Consider the following 17643-nt stretch of genomic DNA (forward strand, 5'->3'; position numbering starts at 1 on the left):
TGCTGAGCCATCCCTTGGCAAGGCAGAAACAAGAAAAACAGAAAAGAAAAAAAAAAGGTTCCCAATTTATCCTTTCATAATAACCCAATCTCATCCAAGAAAATAGGACCTTTATGTACTAGTCACCCTTTAAACTTTCCATCTCTGAATATTGTTCAAGAGTAATTAAATTTCAGCTGACTTTAAAGGGGGAAAACATTCAAATCATAGCACCCCTCCCCAAACGGAACTATTCTAGCGTAGTCTGTACTTTCAGACATTTGTGCTGGCTTAGTTATCTTTGCTCAAAATGCCATAGAATGCAACTAACTCACCTTTGTTCTTATTAACAAATAATTATCACTACTAGTTAATATTTTTAATGGTTTCTGCATTCATGTTGCATTTGCAACTCTATTGCAACCACTTCACCTGCACCTTGATGTTTTGGGATGTTCACCTGGACATTTTTATGATTTTTTAAGTTTATTCAATTCTCACAAATCTTATGTAATTCATAATCAGTGTTAGTAACATTTTCATAGTTAGTTCTTAATCATAAACTTTACTTAGCTTATACTGCTTATAGTGCAACTCAAACTGAACCTGGAATTAGGATTGTTCATTGTGAAACATATGGACCATATGTCTTTCTCATGTGTAAAATCTCTCTTTTGGTCATTCTGAATACCAAGAGCTAGACAGTTTATGCTTTTCTTCTTAGTAAGATAATCTCCAAAGTGAACATTATAGTTCATAAGAAGTCCTTTGTGTTTTTGCTTTGCTTTGAGTCCTCTACCCCCATACAGAGTTTTTACAGGTAGCAAAGGTAACTGTATATTTTTATGCCAACCCTGGGCTTGAATTAGTGCCTGGGGGCTGTCTTGAGCTTTTGTCCTCAAGGCTAGCACTCTACCTCTGGAGCCAGAGCTCTATTTCTGGCTTTTTTGGTGATTTGAGAGAGAAGACTTCATTTGGAGATAGGAGTCTATGGGATTAGTCTGCCCCAAACTGGCTTTGAACCCCAATCCTCTGATCTTAGCCTCTAGAGTAGCTGGAATTACAGATATGAGCATCTAGCTAGTAATTGTAATACTCTATAGCCTCTGTAGTTTATTTAATTCTGAGTGGTACTACATCTTTTGCATTTCTGAAAGTATGTTAGGTATAATGAAGGTACATATACAGGGAATTAAATTTACATTATAACAATCTGTTCTAAATATAGTAGTACCTTTGAGTTGTATTCACTGTGTATCCCCTGAGTTTTGTATACAAACTGAGACTTTTGGGATCCAGAAATAGCCCACCACAATTAGTCCATAAAATTAGATCCCCTGAGAAAACTGTTCTCATCTATACAGATCCCATGGGCTTCATCAGAAACAAGCAGACTTCTGGAGCTGAGATGAGACTTGTTGGGTAGGCTGGAGTGTGGCTGAGCTGGCTCTGATGTTCTCTGATGAGATCGCTGCTTCGAGATTTAGAATTATCAAAACATTTGGCTTCAATATTTCTTGTGTATTCAAGGACTTCCTGAAGGACAAGCAAGCTGATATTTACTAGACCTCTATAAGAATGAAAGAAAATATGAACTTGAACAGTATACTATCATCCATAAATAATCTGCTCATTTATCACAGCTAATGAGAGCGTCAGAATGTTTTCTAAATCTTTTGCTGAACATCTGTGTTAAATGTGGGTGGTTCTGATAGCTGTAATAAACTCATTACTTTTGCCAATTTATTAGCCATGAGTTAAAACTTACAACACAATTCTGAAAAAAAAATAAGATGTTAAACTCATAGAACACAATTCCTTTGGGGAAAAAGGTATTGTCTTTATTATCAAATGTTTTGCTAAAATTTAATATTCTAAGATTTAAAAAGTGTAGATTAACAAAGAAATATCTGTGTCCTTATAAAGGAGTAAAAACTTAAGTATAATCAATGATACTTAAAGCTGGCCCAGTTAATTTTGATTCTCTTTAGATGAAGTTAAAACTTGGCATTCACCACATTTTATTAGTTCTATCTTGGGTTGTTCTCACTGCAGTGAATAGGCACATATCAAGCAACAAAACACTTTATTTCCTGTGGGCTAAAGCTAAAAGATCACAAACTGTATAGTTCCTATAATTGATCTTATAAAAATGACAGGTCATGGGGCTGGGAAGTTGGCTCAGTGGTAGAGCGCTTGCCTTGCATGCCTGAGGCCCTGGGTTCGATTCCTCAGCACCACATAAGCAAAAAGAAAAAAGCCGGAAGTGGCGCTGTGGCTCAAGTGGTAGAGCACTGGCCTTGAGCTGAAGAGCTGAGGGACAGTGCTCAGGCCCAGAGTTCAGGCCCCACAACCGGACCAAAAAAAAAAAAAAAAAAATGACAGGTCATGAGTGTCTGCACTTTCTTAACTCATTCAACTCCACGTATGTGCAAAGTGTGAAGTATGAGAGTAAGGAAGGTAGAGCTGTACTGATCCCTCATTGTAAAGATACTGTACAGAGGGTTTACAATTATATGAGTAAGGTAATGAGAACCTTTCCTATTGAGCATTGTTGCCCCCTCCTTTGTTTTTCCCCTACCATCCCTTCCTTCACAACTCCTCACTCTCCTCTCACAAGTTGTAAAGTTCATTTTCAGCATAATGTCTTGTACATATCATTGTTGCAATGGGTCCTCCTGTGTCCTTTTTTCCATGTTTTGTTATTCCCCTTCCCCTCCCCAGACTAGATGTGTATATGTGTATACAAGATATATACATATATACAAGGTATATACATATGTCTAGTCTGGGGAGGGGAAGGGAAATAACAAAATGCAGAAACAAGGATGCAGATTGACCCATTGCAACCAGGATACCCACAGGACAGTATATTGGAAATGAACTTTGCATCTTTGGAGGGTGGGGAATGGGGGAAGAGAGGAGTGTGGGAGTTGGGGGAGGGAAGGGGTAACAATGATCTACAAGTGATGTACTCATTGCCTTACTCATGTAATGGTAACCCCTCTGTACAGTACCTAACAATAAAATAAAAAATTTAAAAAAAGAAGATGCAGAACACTGGACTCAAATACAGTGAAAACAAGGGGTATACCATGGGGGAAGAACATACAAAAGAAACATACCACATGAAAAATAAAAGCAACAAAGATAAAACCTCTTGTGTACTATCCTGGGGTTCATTTCAATTAGCATCATCTTTTTTTTACTTTTTAAAAAATTAATTTTATTGTTAAGATGATGTACAGAGGGCTTACAGTTGCATACATAAGGTAATTAGTATATTGCTTGTTGAACATTGTTACCCCTCCCTCATTTTTCTCCCACTTTCCCTCCCCAAAATTTATATATTTTTGGTGCAGATCCTAGGGCTTGGGCACTGTCTTATAGCTTTTTGTAATTTTAAAATTTTTTTAATATATATTTTTATTGTAAAGATACTGTACAGAGGGGTTATAGTGACATGAGTAAGGTAGTGAGTACATTTCATATCAAGTATTGTTATCTCCTCCTTTGATTTTCCCATACCATCCCTTCCCTCCCACCTCTTCAACTCCTCCTCAACATAATGTCTTGTACATCTCATTGTTACAATGGGTCAACTTAAATCATTATTTCAGCATGTTATTTGCCTTCCCCTCCTCAAATTAGAAAAATGTATATACAAGATGTAGGGCCATGGAATCAAATACAGTGAAAACAGGGGTTATACCATGGGAGAAGAACATACAAAAGAAACCAAAAAATCACATAGTGCATAATAAGTACATTAAAAACAACAGCAACAAAGATAAAACCTCTTATGTCCCTATCTTAGGATGCATTTTGTTTGGCATCATCTTATATGGTAATATGTACATTGCTTTTGACCTTTTCTGCTTGTCCTAGATATATACTAGTTATTGCAGATAAGGGAAACTATGAGACCTATGTTTCTTTGGGCCTGGCTTACTTCACTTAATATAATTTTTTCCAAGACTCTCCATTTCCTAACAAATGGGGTGGTATCATTCTTTCTGATGGAGGCACAGAATTCCATTATATCCATTTTCTTGATCCATTCATCTACTGGGGAACATCTGGGTTGGTTTCATATCTTAGCTATGGTAAACAATGCAGTGATGAATATAGTTGTATTGGTAGTTTTAGAAGGGCCTTGTTTGTGATCATTTTGGAGGTAGCTCAGGAGGTGGGAGGGAAGGAATGGAAGGGGAAAAACAAAGGAGGAGACAACAATGATAGAATTTTCTATAAAAGAAATAGGAAATATGTTGGTTTGGAGATGAGATATAAAATGTTGTTCAGGTCATTAAAGTTTTATTATTTGGAGCTTGTACTGTACACCCCCTCCCCCAAATAAAGCTGGCAACAAAACAGAAAGATTAAATTTGATCTATGAGATGGTATTATTAAATGCTGGACAGCAAAATGATCTACAGCTTTCTCGAGACATTAAGTTACTGGCGAACAACCAAATTCCGCTGCTGGCAAAGCAATCAATGCAAATGAGAGGCCTTTTATTCAGTAAGCAATTTCAGGATGGGGCTTCCTTTCCTTCTTCTCAAAGAACTGTATGGAGAAGATTTTTTAACATTCAAATGTAAACAAAGAGAAATTCTGTTGCCTTGAAGTTTTCCTCTATGTATCTACAAAGAAAAAGAAACACCTTCTTGAACCCAGAGGACTGCAGTTTTAATTCCCCTTAAGTCCCCCAATGTCGGCAGTTGGTTTCCACATGTAGCCGGACTGGCAGGTGACTAGTACAGTATGGCAAGATTAGCGACTTGCTAAACAGATCCAAAGGGAATATTACTAAATTAAGATATTTTTAATGCATTGGGACTTGCAAAACAAACTCACATTTTTTTATTTCACAGTTGAAGAAACAAGAGGGGATTAGATAAGGCAACAGTTACAAACCTAATGATAACCAATGCCAACACAAGAAGGTACAACTTTTCTTCCCTGACCTAGTGGATCTCTATGAAAATCCTGTTTTACATTTCAGTAAAGTTAGACATGCTTCAAAATATCAGGGTGCCTTATAAGAATAAAAGGACAATAGCCTGATAGGAATTCAGCAAGACAAAGTACTTACTTCTGCAAAATGGCATCCTACTGACAAGAAGCCAAGTAAGCAAACATTGGGAAGCAGTCCATCCAGGTTTTATACTTAATACAGTACTACTGCCTCTCATTCTGACTGCTCAGAATTTAGGTTTACAATCTTGTGCCATTAGTTTGAAAGGGGTTAAAAGTTTATCCAAGCAATCAACCTAAGACTAAGACACCTAAATAGATAAAAGTAGGAACTTTTTAAGGAAACAAGGGATGTATCTTTATTAAAGTAGTTACACAAGAGTAGCTAAGATTTATAGGTGTGGACCACCATTATCTGGTAGCATGTGTGAACTTGTCTAAAGTACCTTTCTGGGAGACAGCATAAAGACTCCCCACTTCCCAAGCCACAGTTAATCTTGGTTTGGAAAAATAGACAATACCTGAGCTCATGGTTTTTTAGTGTTTAGTGTTTTCCAACTGTCTATTAGCTTGAAACAAAGAACCAAGAGCATTCAGGACCTTGATAAGAAAGTGGAGGAGAGAGGCCATCCCTCATAAAGCTTTTTTTCAGTAAAGGTTTCAGTGACTTTTTTTTAACCTCATTTGTAGGAAGATATGACCATTATTGAACACCAACTAAGGCTGGAAGCAGTCCTGTTTCAGATGCTGGACAATTACTGGGTGGCAGAGTAAAGGGTATTTATTTCTCTCCTGTCTCCAACCATATGAAATCTAGTCTTTGAACCTCAAACCCAAACACTATATTAGATACTTTGTGCAAAAACAAAGCAAAAAAAAAAAAAAAACAAACCCTGCTCATTTTTATAAATTACTTTGAACCTACTGTAATGAAAGCCTGACATCTAATAGTACTCAAATAACAAATCGTATTCATTACAAAATATGAACTTTAGGGGCTGGGAAGGTGGCTCAGTGGTACAGCACTTGCCTTGCATGCATGAGGCCCTGGGTTCAATTCCTTAGCACTACAAAAGGAAAAAGAAAAAAGCCGGAACTGGTGTTGTGGCTCAAGTGGTAGAGCGCTAGCTTTGAGCTGAAGAGCTGAGGGACAGTGCCCAGGCCCAGAGTTCAGGCCCCATGACTGGACCCAAAATATAAATAAATAAAAATAAATAAATGAATGAATAAATAAGAACGTTACCAAATATGTCATCTTCTAGAGGATATTATATTTCAAGATACTTCTCCAGACTCCTGGAACAGCTAATCATATAGAACCATATCCTGTTTCATGCCCTGTTAAGAAGAACCTTCCTCCCTGGATCTTCAGGGCACAGCGCATCCTCATCTTTAGAAACCCCCCCGCAAAGAACTGCCTGTCGCTATGCCTACCAAGTGCTTTGGTTGTTTCCACGCTTATCAAGAGCAGATAGTGCCATGTGATCACTTTGAGCATTAGTAGTGTAATAAAACAATCATTAGTCCTTCTAAAATGACTTGTTGAAATACCTTATTTTTCTTGATGATCTTTATTCATACATTCATGAATAAAGGTACACTTTTTAAATTTTTTATTTATTTTTTATTGTGAAAATACTGTACAGAGGGGTTACAATTACATGGGCAAGATAATGAGTACATTTCTTATCAAGCATTGTAGCCTCCTCCTTTGTTTCCCCTTCCCATCCCTTCCCAGCCTCCCCCATCCCCCGACCCAATCCCCCCCCCCACCACCACAGTTGTAAAGTTTGTTTTCCACATGACAACTTGTACTTCTCATTGTTGCAACGGGTCCAACTGTATCCTTATTTAAACGACTTGTTTTTCCCCTTCCCCTCCACAAATTATATCAACATCAAATACAGTGAAAGCAGGCGTTATACTGTGGGGGAGGGACATACAAAGCAACAAAGAAATAATCTTATAAATATGTTAGAAACAATTGCATGAAAGAAAAAAATTTGAATACATATCTTAGGGTTCATTTTCCTAACATCACCTTAAGATACCTGGATATTCTTTAAGTACAAAAGATGTCAAAATGAGCAGCATTATTTACCATAGCTAAGGTATGGAACCAACCCAGATGCCCCTCAGTAGATGAATGGATCAAGAAAATGTGGTATATATACACAATGGAATACTATGCCTCCATCAGAAAGAATGGCATTGCCCCATTTGTTAGGAAATGAAAAGACTTGAAAAAAATTATATTAAGTGAAGTAAGCCAGGCCCAAAGAAATATAGGTCCCATGGTTTCCCTTATTTGCAATAACTAGTATATGTCTGAGACAAACAGAAACTGTCAGACAAGTTGATGTTAGGCAAAATGAACTCCAAGATAAGGATTCAAATGTTTTTTTTTCTTTCTTGTGATTGTTTCCAACATATTTATAAGATGATTTCTTTGTTGCTTTGTATGTACCTTCCCAAGGGTATAAGCCCTGCTTTTACTGTATTTGATGTTGATATAATTTGTGGAGGGGAAGGGAAAAAACAAACTGTTTAAATAGGGATACAGGTGGACCCATTGCAACAATGAGATGTACAAGACGTTATGTTGAAAAACGAATTTTACAACTTTGGTGGGGTGGAGGGTGGGAGGGGATAGTGATAGGGAGGTGTGGGAGTGGGGGAATGGAGAGGGAAAAGGATGGTGTGGGGAAACAAAGGAGGGGGCAACAATGCTTGACAAGAAATGTACTCACTATCTTGCCCATGTAATTGTAATCCCTCTGTATTATCTTTTCACAATAATAATAATAATAATAATAATAATAATAATAATAATAATAAAAGATGTCAAAATGAGTAGCAAACTGAATCATCAGGAAGCATCAAAGCTCAGAAAAATTCCTTAATCTGAAAACACAAGTGTCTTATTATCAGTGGATGATTCTGACAAAGGGTACACATTTTGAGTAGATATTATTTTTTCTTTCACTTTTCAAAACAAAATGTTGCTGATAAAACAATTTATGTTTTTTAAAAAAAACATCTTTAAGTACAAAATGGGTTTCAATTCAGCAAATCATTTTATAAGTATATTGTGTCTTGATCAGCATTACCCCTTGCATCGATCTCTCCCATTTTCCAATCTTATCAGAAGCAAGTTCACTCTTTCAATTCTGACACATTAAATAGCTATAATTTTTTGTGTATCACAAGTCATTTTCATTTGCAGAAATATGTACTTTTTTAAAATTTGTTTTTTACTGGGGTCGTATGGTATAAATTCTCAGAAATGTCTTGAGATTTGTAATTTGTATCATTTTATTCCTGGAAATATAATCAATGGTACAGGCATAGGCAAGTTAATACCTCTTCTGCCATCTTCACAGAATAGACATGAACTTTAGATTTTTTTTTTAGACAGAGAACTAGGGGTGGAGGGAGAGATAAGCATGATTATTATATATTATTATAATATTATATTATATTACTTATAATTATTGAATAGTCCTGGTCTAAGTACAGTTTCAGTCGTGCTTTAGGAAAGGGTTCTAGAAAAGTTGTCATCATTGATCAAGATAGACAAGTCATCTTTACCTGGTGGGAGTTCTGTCTAGACAAGCCTCTATTATCTTACATACCTTCTTAGGAAGATTTTGTCCATCAGTCACCCCTTGCCTGGATTTTAAGATAATTGCAAGGTGTCTATAGAGAAAATGGCTTACACCAAAGACAAAATGAAGGCCGGTATGAGAAGTTTTTCCCTGCTTTTCGCTGATTTATGAGTCTCAGAAAGAAGCTAGTGTTCTTCATCAAAGTAGCTTTTAAGCACTTCTTATTTGTCAGTTATTTATCGCTCAATGATATATTTCTGTATTTTATGTCTTTGTGTTGAATCCTGAAGTACTTTAAGTTTTTTCTCCTCTCATCCTATGTTAGAGTTTTTAGTCTCATGTTGATTACTTCCAAAGTAACAGCTCTAGAATAGATATCTTCTGCTCTCCATATTCACATGTCTAATTGCCTACTGTGAATTCCAATTAAAGTCTCAAAGGCATCTTTAAGCAGCCTCCAAATACCATCATCCCAAAATAAGTCTGATCTTTTTACTTTGCTTGTTTTCAGGCAATGTAAAAACACAAGCTCAAGCTATGGATAGTATCTTTTAATTTCTTCTCTTTTAGCTTCAGTCTTTTTCTGATTTCCTCAGCAACCTCCATAATGGTCCTTGCTTTCTTTTTGTTCACAGAATATTTTTATCATTTGATGTGTCAAATGTTTTACTTGCTCATCTTATATATTGTCTGTTTTTGCTCTCTAAAAGATAAGTTAACGAGATCAGAAATTTTTTTCTGAGTTAGTCACAGCTGAAATAGTACCTTATTAGCACTATAACATGAACTCCTTGTTAGTATTATCTCTAGGTTTGCTTTTGTTTTATCACTTGGCTGTTTGATCCTTTTCTTACTACATTTAGTACTGAATCTGAGTTTTATGGATAACACCTTGAAAAAGCAGTACATTAAGGGACCTTCTTGAGAAGATGTTTTATTATGGAAAGCAATCAAATAACTGAAGATTTATCTTATTACATTGTAGTCTGTTTTTGTTGGATCATATATTCTAGTTTTGTTTTGACTCCCAACATTGCACTTAGCTCCCACAGTGTGGTCCTTCGGGGATACAATTAAATGCCCCGAGGTTTGATCTAGATTCCTCCACTGGGTTTGGGCTTGCATTCCAACCTTTCCCTTGAGTGACTGGTTGCCTCTCAACCTCTCTAAAGAAGCTTTCTTTAAATCATCCTGAGCTTGATAGAACAGGAATTGACCAAAGATCTGAGAGAAATTTCTTCTCTGATTTCAGATGTATTTTTCTCTACAATTTCCCCACTTTGGTTGCCATGGCCCCAAATCTCAGCAAACATAGCAATCATAAACTCTAATATGTATATTATTCATTTGAAAAATTGGTGGTCTTCCAGCCAACAGTGGCTCATGCCTGTAATCCTAGCTATTCAGGAGGCTGAGATCTGAGGATCGCGGTTCAAAGCCAGCCTGGGCAGGAAAGTCCGTGAACCTCTTATCTCCAGTAAACCACCAGAAAACCGGAACTGGCGCTGTGGCTCAAGTGGTAGAGTGCTCGCCTTGAGCTGAAGAGCTGAGGGACAGAGCTCAAGCCCAGAGTTCAAGCCCCATGACTGAACCCCCCACTCCCCACCCCAAAAAAAGAAAAAGAAATTGGTAGTTTCTACTAGAATTCTTACATCAAATGTAAACATTTGTCTTTGAGGGAAATCTTGTGTGAATCTTTAGCTTACCCTAGCAATCTTCCCCATTGCAGGGATTGTTCCCAATCACGGGGCTCCTGATCATGGAGCTCCTGTCCAGTGCCTACAAATATTTTTTACATATTCCATCAAGAGATGGTTCCGGGAAGATGGCGGAGGAGAAGCTGGAATCTGAACAAGCTCTGGCAAAAAAAGCAGTTTTGGAGTTCCAGTGAACATTCCTAAGCCAGAGAATCACACCAAGTGTGCCATCGCAGGACAGAGAGTTAGACAAGAGAGGGAACCAAGGCAAGAAGACACATCTGAGCGCCTGCCAGCAGCCGCTGAGGCGGCAGCGGCAGGATCGCGGCAGAGACCGCAGCCGGGGCCATACCTGAGCGCTCGCATATTCCATCAAGATTACATAGTAGATTACAGTAGTAAATATTCTGTAATAACCAGAAACAGAAATTGAATAAGTATTTGTGAATGAATAAATTATCAAATCCTGTTGATTTCCTTAATATTCATGTCCATCATCATTTATCTTTTCCTATTGCCTGGACTTTGACTTATGTCCACATTCCCTCTGGTCTCATTTATTGTCTGCTTGACCTGCTTCTCTGTGGTTTACCCCAATGCAAACCATGTGTGACATTCTAGACAGTGATTTTTCTAAGTTTTTAATATTTATGTTTCCTACTATTCCAGCCCCCTGTCCCCCTTTGATTTCCCTTTCCCTTATCTCTGTATCCTCCCCTCTCTCACACACACACACACACAAATTAAGTTGCCATCACTTCCTGAATATGCATGAATCTCATCTCTAGGCCCTTCCATGTGCTGCCAACCTTGGTTAACACCATCTTATATTCTGTCTAGTTCTACTCCTCACCTTTTTTGCCATGTCTCTTGGAAGGTCTGCAATAATTTTCCTGTTTTGGATTTGTTCCTCTAGCTTGTGTTCATCTTGCATTACGCCCTTTCTCCAAACATCATCAGCATTATGTAGTTTTATAACTATTCACCTTTCAGTATTCCCACTAGACCATAAGCATCTTGTGGCAAGCTCCACGTGCTAATTGTTGCTTTATGCTTATTAACAAGTTTACTATTTATTGAATTAATGCATATTAATGTTAGCAAATTGCTTGAACAGATTTCTTGCCAATTCCTTGCCAATTCTTCTCAACCAATTATATTTTCGTGTCTTGTGCAATAAATATACAAATATTCCAACCTCCAAGAGTAAGTAAAATTGAAGGCACATAGAATAAAAGGTTTGTCAATAAAATTATATGAGGAAGAATAAAAATATCTTAGATACCTAAATATTCATATACCTAAATATTTTAGATACCTAAAATACAGAGGTTCAAAAATGGAACCCATATTAGATACCTAAAGATCCTCTATATTTTGCTCCTCTATCAATATGTATTAAGTACAAACAATTTTAAGAAATTACCTTTTAAGGTGATAATGCATCTGCTGAAGTCTCCAGACTTACACTGATTCCTAGGATAGTAATATCACTGGTTATTAGTTAGAAAATAAATTATAGAACTAGCTCATTCTCTTTATTTCAGAGGAAGAGAGTATGATGGAGCTAGTGCTATGCCCACATTCCCTCAGTGAAGTGAATGTAGCACCGAAACACTTGTCTCCTGTACTCCTCCTGCCTTCCAGACTATTATGATTTGAATGAAGGAAACATTGGCCATCACAGGGCTTACTAAAGTTTTCATATATGTCAAGGAAATGAGTTTCTTGACCCCTCAAATTTATCATTCAGGACCTAATTTGGCTGTGAAAAAAACATCTACAACCACATTAGAGGAACTGAAGATCAGGTGGAGTCGAAAGAAGTGCCCCTCATACAGCATGCTGAATTATGATACCATGACCACCTTGCTATCAATTTATAGTCTACAACATAATTTTTAAAAAGCTACTGACATTTTATCTTGAACTCTAGAACAAGTAGCTTGTCCTCCAGAGTGAATTTGCTATTTAGCTTCCACTTCATTTTCATTAATAATATATGTGCTATTCAGAAATACATGTTCAAATGAAACTTAGAAGGAAAGTGTCCTTAATGTCTTTCCATTAATAGTGATATTGAAAGCCACAGATGTAAGTTTTTAACTCTCATTGTCTGAAATTAATCAACAAGAACTTTTCAGTGCTCATAAATGCATTCTGGAACTAGGAGGGATATATTAAGAAAAACAAAGAAGGAAATGAGTCTGTAAAATAAATGATTGACTACTTGGGTAGACACAGTCTGAGAATCAACAGTACTTCAATGACATTTCTTATTGTAACTTAGGGATCTAGAAGTTAGAAGCTAAAAAGATGATCAATTGAAAGCTGTCTTACATCAATGAGTTATTATCTTTTTTTAAAGTTTGATCGATGACTTGGGTAATGATTAATTCTACTTTCTGGTTTTGCTGTTCACAGTAAAGCTGAAAACATTTTCATTTCACAAAGGCTGCCTTACTAAATGACTGATTCCTTCCTCAATTTTCATTTGATCTTTCCTTCTTGACGGAGAAACAATAAAACAGCTGACAATTTTTACTTTTATTAAAATGAGTTCACTTAGGGCAGAAAGGACTTTAAAATGCAAGACTAGCAATTAAGCAAGTAGGGACTTCCCAGGACATGTTTATTTGTCCCCAGAGAGACATTTCAGCTCTCCTAGTGAAGAAAATAAAGCAGTGTATGCTTTCGAGGTTTCAACAAAACCCACATGTCAGCTGTCCCAGCTAGTATCTGCCAGAGAAAATCATGTAACCAAGGCTTGTGCACATGTTCTAAAATGTACTAACAGTCTGATAATGCCAAAAACCAGACTCCAAAGACTTAGCTCAGACACATGGCTTTGATCAGCCCTAAAACTCTCAAGAGAGATTTTATCAGCCACTGATCAAAGGAAGCAGTAGGAGCTGACATAATCTCAAGCCAGGATATGTGTTGTCCACTCAAGCACATGCAGTATAGGAGAACATCTCTAGAAGCTGAGAAGCCCTGGCTTAGAATATTGTAACAAATGGGCACATGTTTACTCATAGGCAAAGCCTTGAACAGAACAAAGTTGGGATAAAATTCTAACTTTACACAATGCTGCCCTTACTTGGGCGTATATCATTATGAGAGGCCCCTTACCTACATGAGGGTCATAATAACTTACCCAATCATGGAGTGAAGCACCAAAAAATCCATGTGATATCTCAAGTGTGCTTAGCTCTGCACAGATAAAACTGCTTTCTTCAAAAACATGGCAAAAGAAAATGAAAGGGCATCTGCAAAGCATGATGTTATTAACCAAATTTGTTTTCTAAGTCAAGTACTTGAGGTACTCTCAGTCCTAATTAATGTCTCTTGCACATGCAGCCCCATAACCAATGTTCACTTCCCTAATCCAAGCCATATGGAGCACTCCTTCCATCTCTTTATGACGACCTAAATGGAAATTATTGGTGTCTTTCATTGAATATTTCTATGATAAAATTTTCTCTCTAAGCTGTTAGTCTATTATGTGACTAATGGATAAGAAAATATCTTTCTGGAAACACCATCTTACTTTTTTAGTAGGTCATAAGCAGAGGGTACAGTCTACCATGTGGTTTTAAAATATAGCATTACATTTTTTGTATCTATTAGATCCAAGTTTCAGGTAGAAATTTTCATATCAAACAAAGAAACAGGGGCTGGGAAGATGGCAGAGTGGTAGAGTGCTTGTCTTGCATGCATGAGGCCCTGGGTTCAATTCCTCAGCACCACATAAGCAGAAAAAGCCAGAAGTGGCGCTGAGACTCAAGTGATAGAGTGCTAGTCTAATGCTGAAGAGCTGAGGGACAGCGCCCAGGCCCAGAGTTCAGACCCCACAACTGACTAAAATAAATAAATAAATAAATAAAATTGAAGAGGGAAATAGCTGAGTTCAATACCCATGGAATTAATTGTCGTGTCTACATCTCATCTCTCACAAAGAGGCTTATTGTTGACAGTTAAGATTCAGAAGATAACTTGCTTTTTACTTGTGATAGCTAATAGCTTGCATCAAATTCAGCTACACTCTCTAAATACTGAAGTACATCTGTTTTCACTGTATGTGCTCTTAATATATGTATTTGTAACAAGGCATATACAGACAAGTTTTCAGAGCTGAGAGAGACCTCATGATTACTGATCAGGTAGTCAGTCAGTAGCCCTCACTGAGTATTCCAAGCACCCACTAACTATGGAGAATCATTTTGCCCCAGCAAGATTATAATTTAGTTTATCTGATGTGGACCTGTTTTTCACAATCGCTCCTGATAATTCTTGTAGGGGGCCAAATGTGGGAAGCATTCATCTCTTGAATCCTCCTTGAGGGCTAATAGTATTGTTATTTTTTCAAAGTCCATAGATGGTTGTTTGTTGCAGAAGGGTGATTATAACCTCACGCTCACATAATCATTTCCTATACATTTTCTAGTTAACTTTTTAATTCCTGCTACCAGGTGCTTGTTATTCTAACTTCTTTAATTACTCCTACCCAGGTGCTTGTTATCCTAACTTCTTGGGAGGCTGAGATCGTTGGAATTTCATTTTGAGGCAGTTTTTGCAGGAAAACATCCAGGAAATCCCTTCTCAATAAAGATCTGGATGAAGTGGCATGGACTATTGTCCTAGCTACAGGAAAGCCTAACAAAGGTCTACATCTTACATCCAAAAGTACACAAAGGTAGGAGGTAAGAGCCTATCTATGATGGAGATATGGTTCAGGAATAAGAGTTAAGCACAATACTCTGAGTTCAAAGCACCAGTAATACACACACACACACACACACACACACACACACACACACACACACACATATAAACACACACACATTCTAGAATGACTCTGCTAGTATCTTTTTTTCAAGGGCATGTTCTTTTATACTTTTGTCACTGTAGTCTCCAGAGTACCAGAAGGGATGAATGCATTAGTGGAGATCACCATGCTAGCTTCACAACTAACACCAAATCATTAGCAAACCAGGGCTGGGAAGTTGGCTCAGTGGTAGAGCGCTTGCCTTGCATGCCTGAGGCCCTGGGTTCAATTCCTCAGCACCACATAAGAAAAAAGAAAAAAGCCAGAAGTAGCGCTGTGGCTCAAGTAGTAGAGTGCTAGCCTTGAGCTGAAGAGCTGAGGGACAGCACCCAGGCCCAAAGTTCAGGCCCCATGACCGGACCCAAAAAAAAAAAAAAACCAACAAACAAAAAAACCCAAAAATCATTAGCAAACCATAAAATTGTCATAGTAATACTGAGATGAACAAAGAAATGACTACTAACTAATTGTGTGTATGCATGTTTATGCAAGTTCTGGAGTTTGAATTCAGGGCCTACACACTGCCCTTGAGTTTTTTTGCTCAAAGCTAGTACTCTATCACTTGACCTGTAGCTCCTCCTCTGGCTTTTTAGTAATCAAGTGGATATAAGTGTCTTAGGAGCTTTCCTGCCCCACCTGGCTTCAAACTGAAATGTTCAGATCTCATCCTTCTGAGTGGCTAGGATTACAGGTGCAAACCAATGGTGCCCAGTTTCCTACTAACTTTTGTATTGAAATTGTAACAATGTCAACTGATAGGTGTGCTATATACAGGCACTGAACTCACTGACTCAGACCATTTCATGACTCATTGGCATCTAGGGGGGAAGAATATTATTATCCCCCATTTACAGATTAAAAACTAGAGGCCTTATGGCTGTCATATTTTTTTCTAGTAGATTTGCTCAAACTAATTTTTTACGTGGCTAGGATCTGGCCACCAACTCAGTCCTTTAATTATTTGTTAAAATGTTATTCTTGGGCTGGGAAGGTGGCTCAGTGGTAGAGTGCTTGCCTTGCATGCCTGAGGCCCTGGGTTCAATTCCTCAGCACCACATAAGAAAAAAGAAAAAAGCCAGAAGTGGCGCTGTGGCTCAAGTGGTAGAGCGCTAGTCTTGAGCTGAAGAGCTGAGGGACAGCGCCCAGGCCCAGAGTTCAGGCCCCACAACAGGACCAAAAAAAAACACGCTATTCTTAAAAGTATCAGGAGTTCACATATTACTGGGCACTAGTTGGTGGCTCACACTTATAATCCTACCTACTCAGGAGGCTGAGATCATGGTTCAAAGCCAGCCTGAGAAGGAAAGGAGACTCTTATTTCCAATAAGTTTTTTCTTACTCAGTTTTTCTGAGTAAGAAAACTGAAAGTGGTGCTGTGGCTTAAATGGTAGAGTGCTCACCTTGAGCTGAAGAGCTGAGGGATAGCGCCCAGGCCCAGAGTTCAAGCCCCATGACTGACAAAAATTTTAAAAGAACATTTTGCTGGGCTCTCACCCATTTTCATTCTCTCCTTACAAGATGTATGGGCAACACCAATTTGTTGGATAGAAACCAAAGATTGGGGAATGGTCAACGTCCTCACCAGTAAGAAGTAGCTAGAACTAAATTTGCACTATTATGATGTCACACAGAGCAGTGCACTCAAGCCACCACCCTGCTTTTGAAGTAAATCGTGCTCCTCACTCTGAGGAGCAGTGCTCCATACAGCTAGTTCCACCAGGAAAATAGTATAAGACTGACTAGGTATAGAGAACTTTAAAAAAATGCTTTGTTTTTCTGATTAAATTGTTGATTGTTCTGAAATTCTTGGAGGTACAAAGAAACACAATGAATTGTGGCAAATTTCCCCAAAGATTTTTGTTGAGAATTCTTGTATTTTTATTCATATAGTCTGTGTTTGCTGAGCTGCCGCAAAGGATGCATGGACTATATTTATTGGGAGTAAGGCTGTAACACCAGCCAAGCAGAAGGACCCATCCATGACCAGAATGAAATGGCCTTCATTATCTTCCAACTTACTCTAAATGAGTCACAGAGAGCTGCCAGATGGTGTTTTCTCTCACCCCTTGCCTAGCACTTATTTAATTATTTTAACATAGTATTTGTTCTGCAGCCATGATGCCTAGTAGGCAGATATATTTGGAAATTAGTTTTTTCTTCTAATATTGATCAGTGCATTTAGAAAATTTCTCAGGCCCTAACATCTGTATCAAAGGAGGGTACAGAATAATGATGCCAAAAAGTTAGCATTAATGACATACACTGGTCACTTATACGTCAGATGCTAAGCCAATACATTTGCATGCATTCCCATTTAATCTACAATTCACAAATGAGAAGGCTAAAGTTGAGAGAGATTAACCAGTCTATCCTGAACTTAACAGCTGGTAAGAGGGGTGGAGGCAGAGATCCGAACTAAGCCTCTGTTTCTAATCTTCTTGTAACTCTCATCTGGTCGATGAGTTGTAAGTTCTAACATATTGGTGGAATGGACAAATATAATAAAATGATAACAAAACCTACTAAGTTAGCATTCAGCCATTTGAAAATG

At 37.7% G+C, this 17643-nt stretch overlaps 2 long non-coding RNA genes across 3 annotated transcripts in view; both read right to left on the reverse strand.

Moving 5' to 3' along the window:
* LOC138833210 (uncharacterized) overlaps nucleotides 1–17643 on the reverse strand; it is a 126212-nt gene that overhangs the window by 45691 nt on the left and 62878 nt on the right. The gene's annotated exons all lie outside the window — the stretch shown is intronic.
* Nucleotides 1096–16660, reverse strand: LOC138833259 (uncharacterized). 2 transcript variants are annotated; one of them, XR_011373855.1, is made up of 4 exons: nucleotides 16493–16660; nucleotides 11691–11740; nucleotides 10617–10671; nucleotides 1096–1515 (listed from the first exon to the last, which is right to left on the reverse strand). It is a non-coding gene; the product is annotated as an uncharacterized lncRNA (long non-coding RNA). The 2 variants fall into 2 exon arrangements; XR_011373850.1 differs by lacking the exon at nucleotides 16493–16660 and adding an exon at nucleotides 13422–13506.

The sequence above is a fragment of the Dipodomys merriami genome, unplaced genomic scaffold (assembly GCF_024711535.1).
Source record: "Dipodomys merriami isolate MVZ:Mamm:240054 unplaced genomic scaffold, mDipMer1.0.p SCAF_1, whole genome shotgun sequence".
In the NCBI taxonomy this organism is placed as follows: domain Eukaryota; kingdom Metazoa; phylum Chordata; class Mammalia; order Rodentia; family Heteromyidae; genus Dipodomys; species Dipodomys merriami.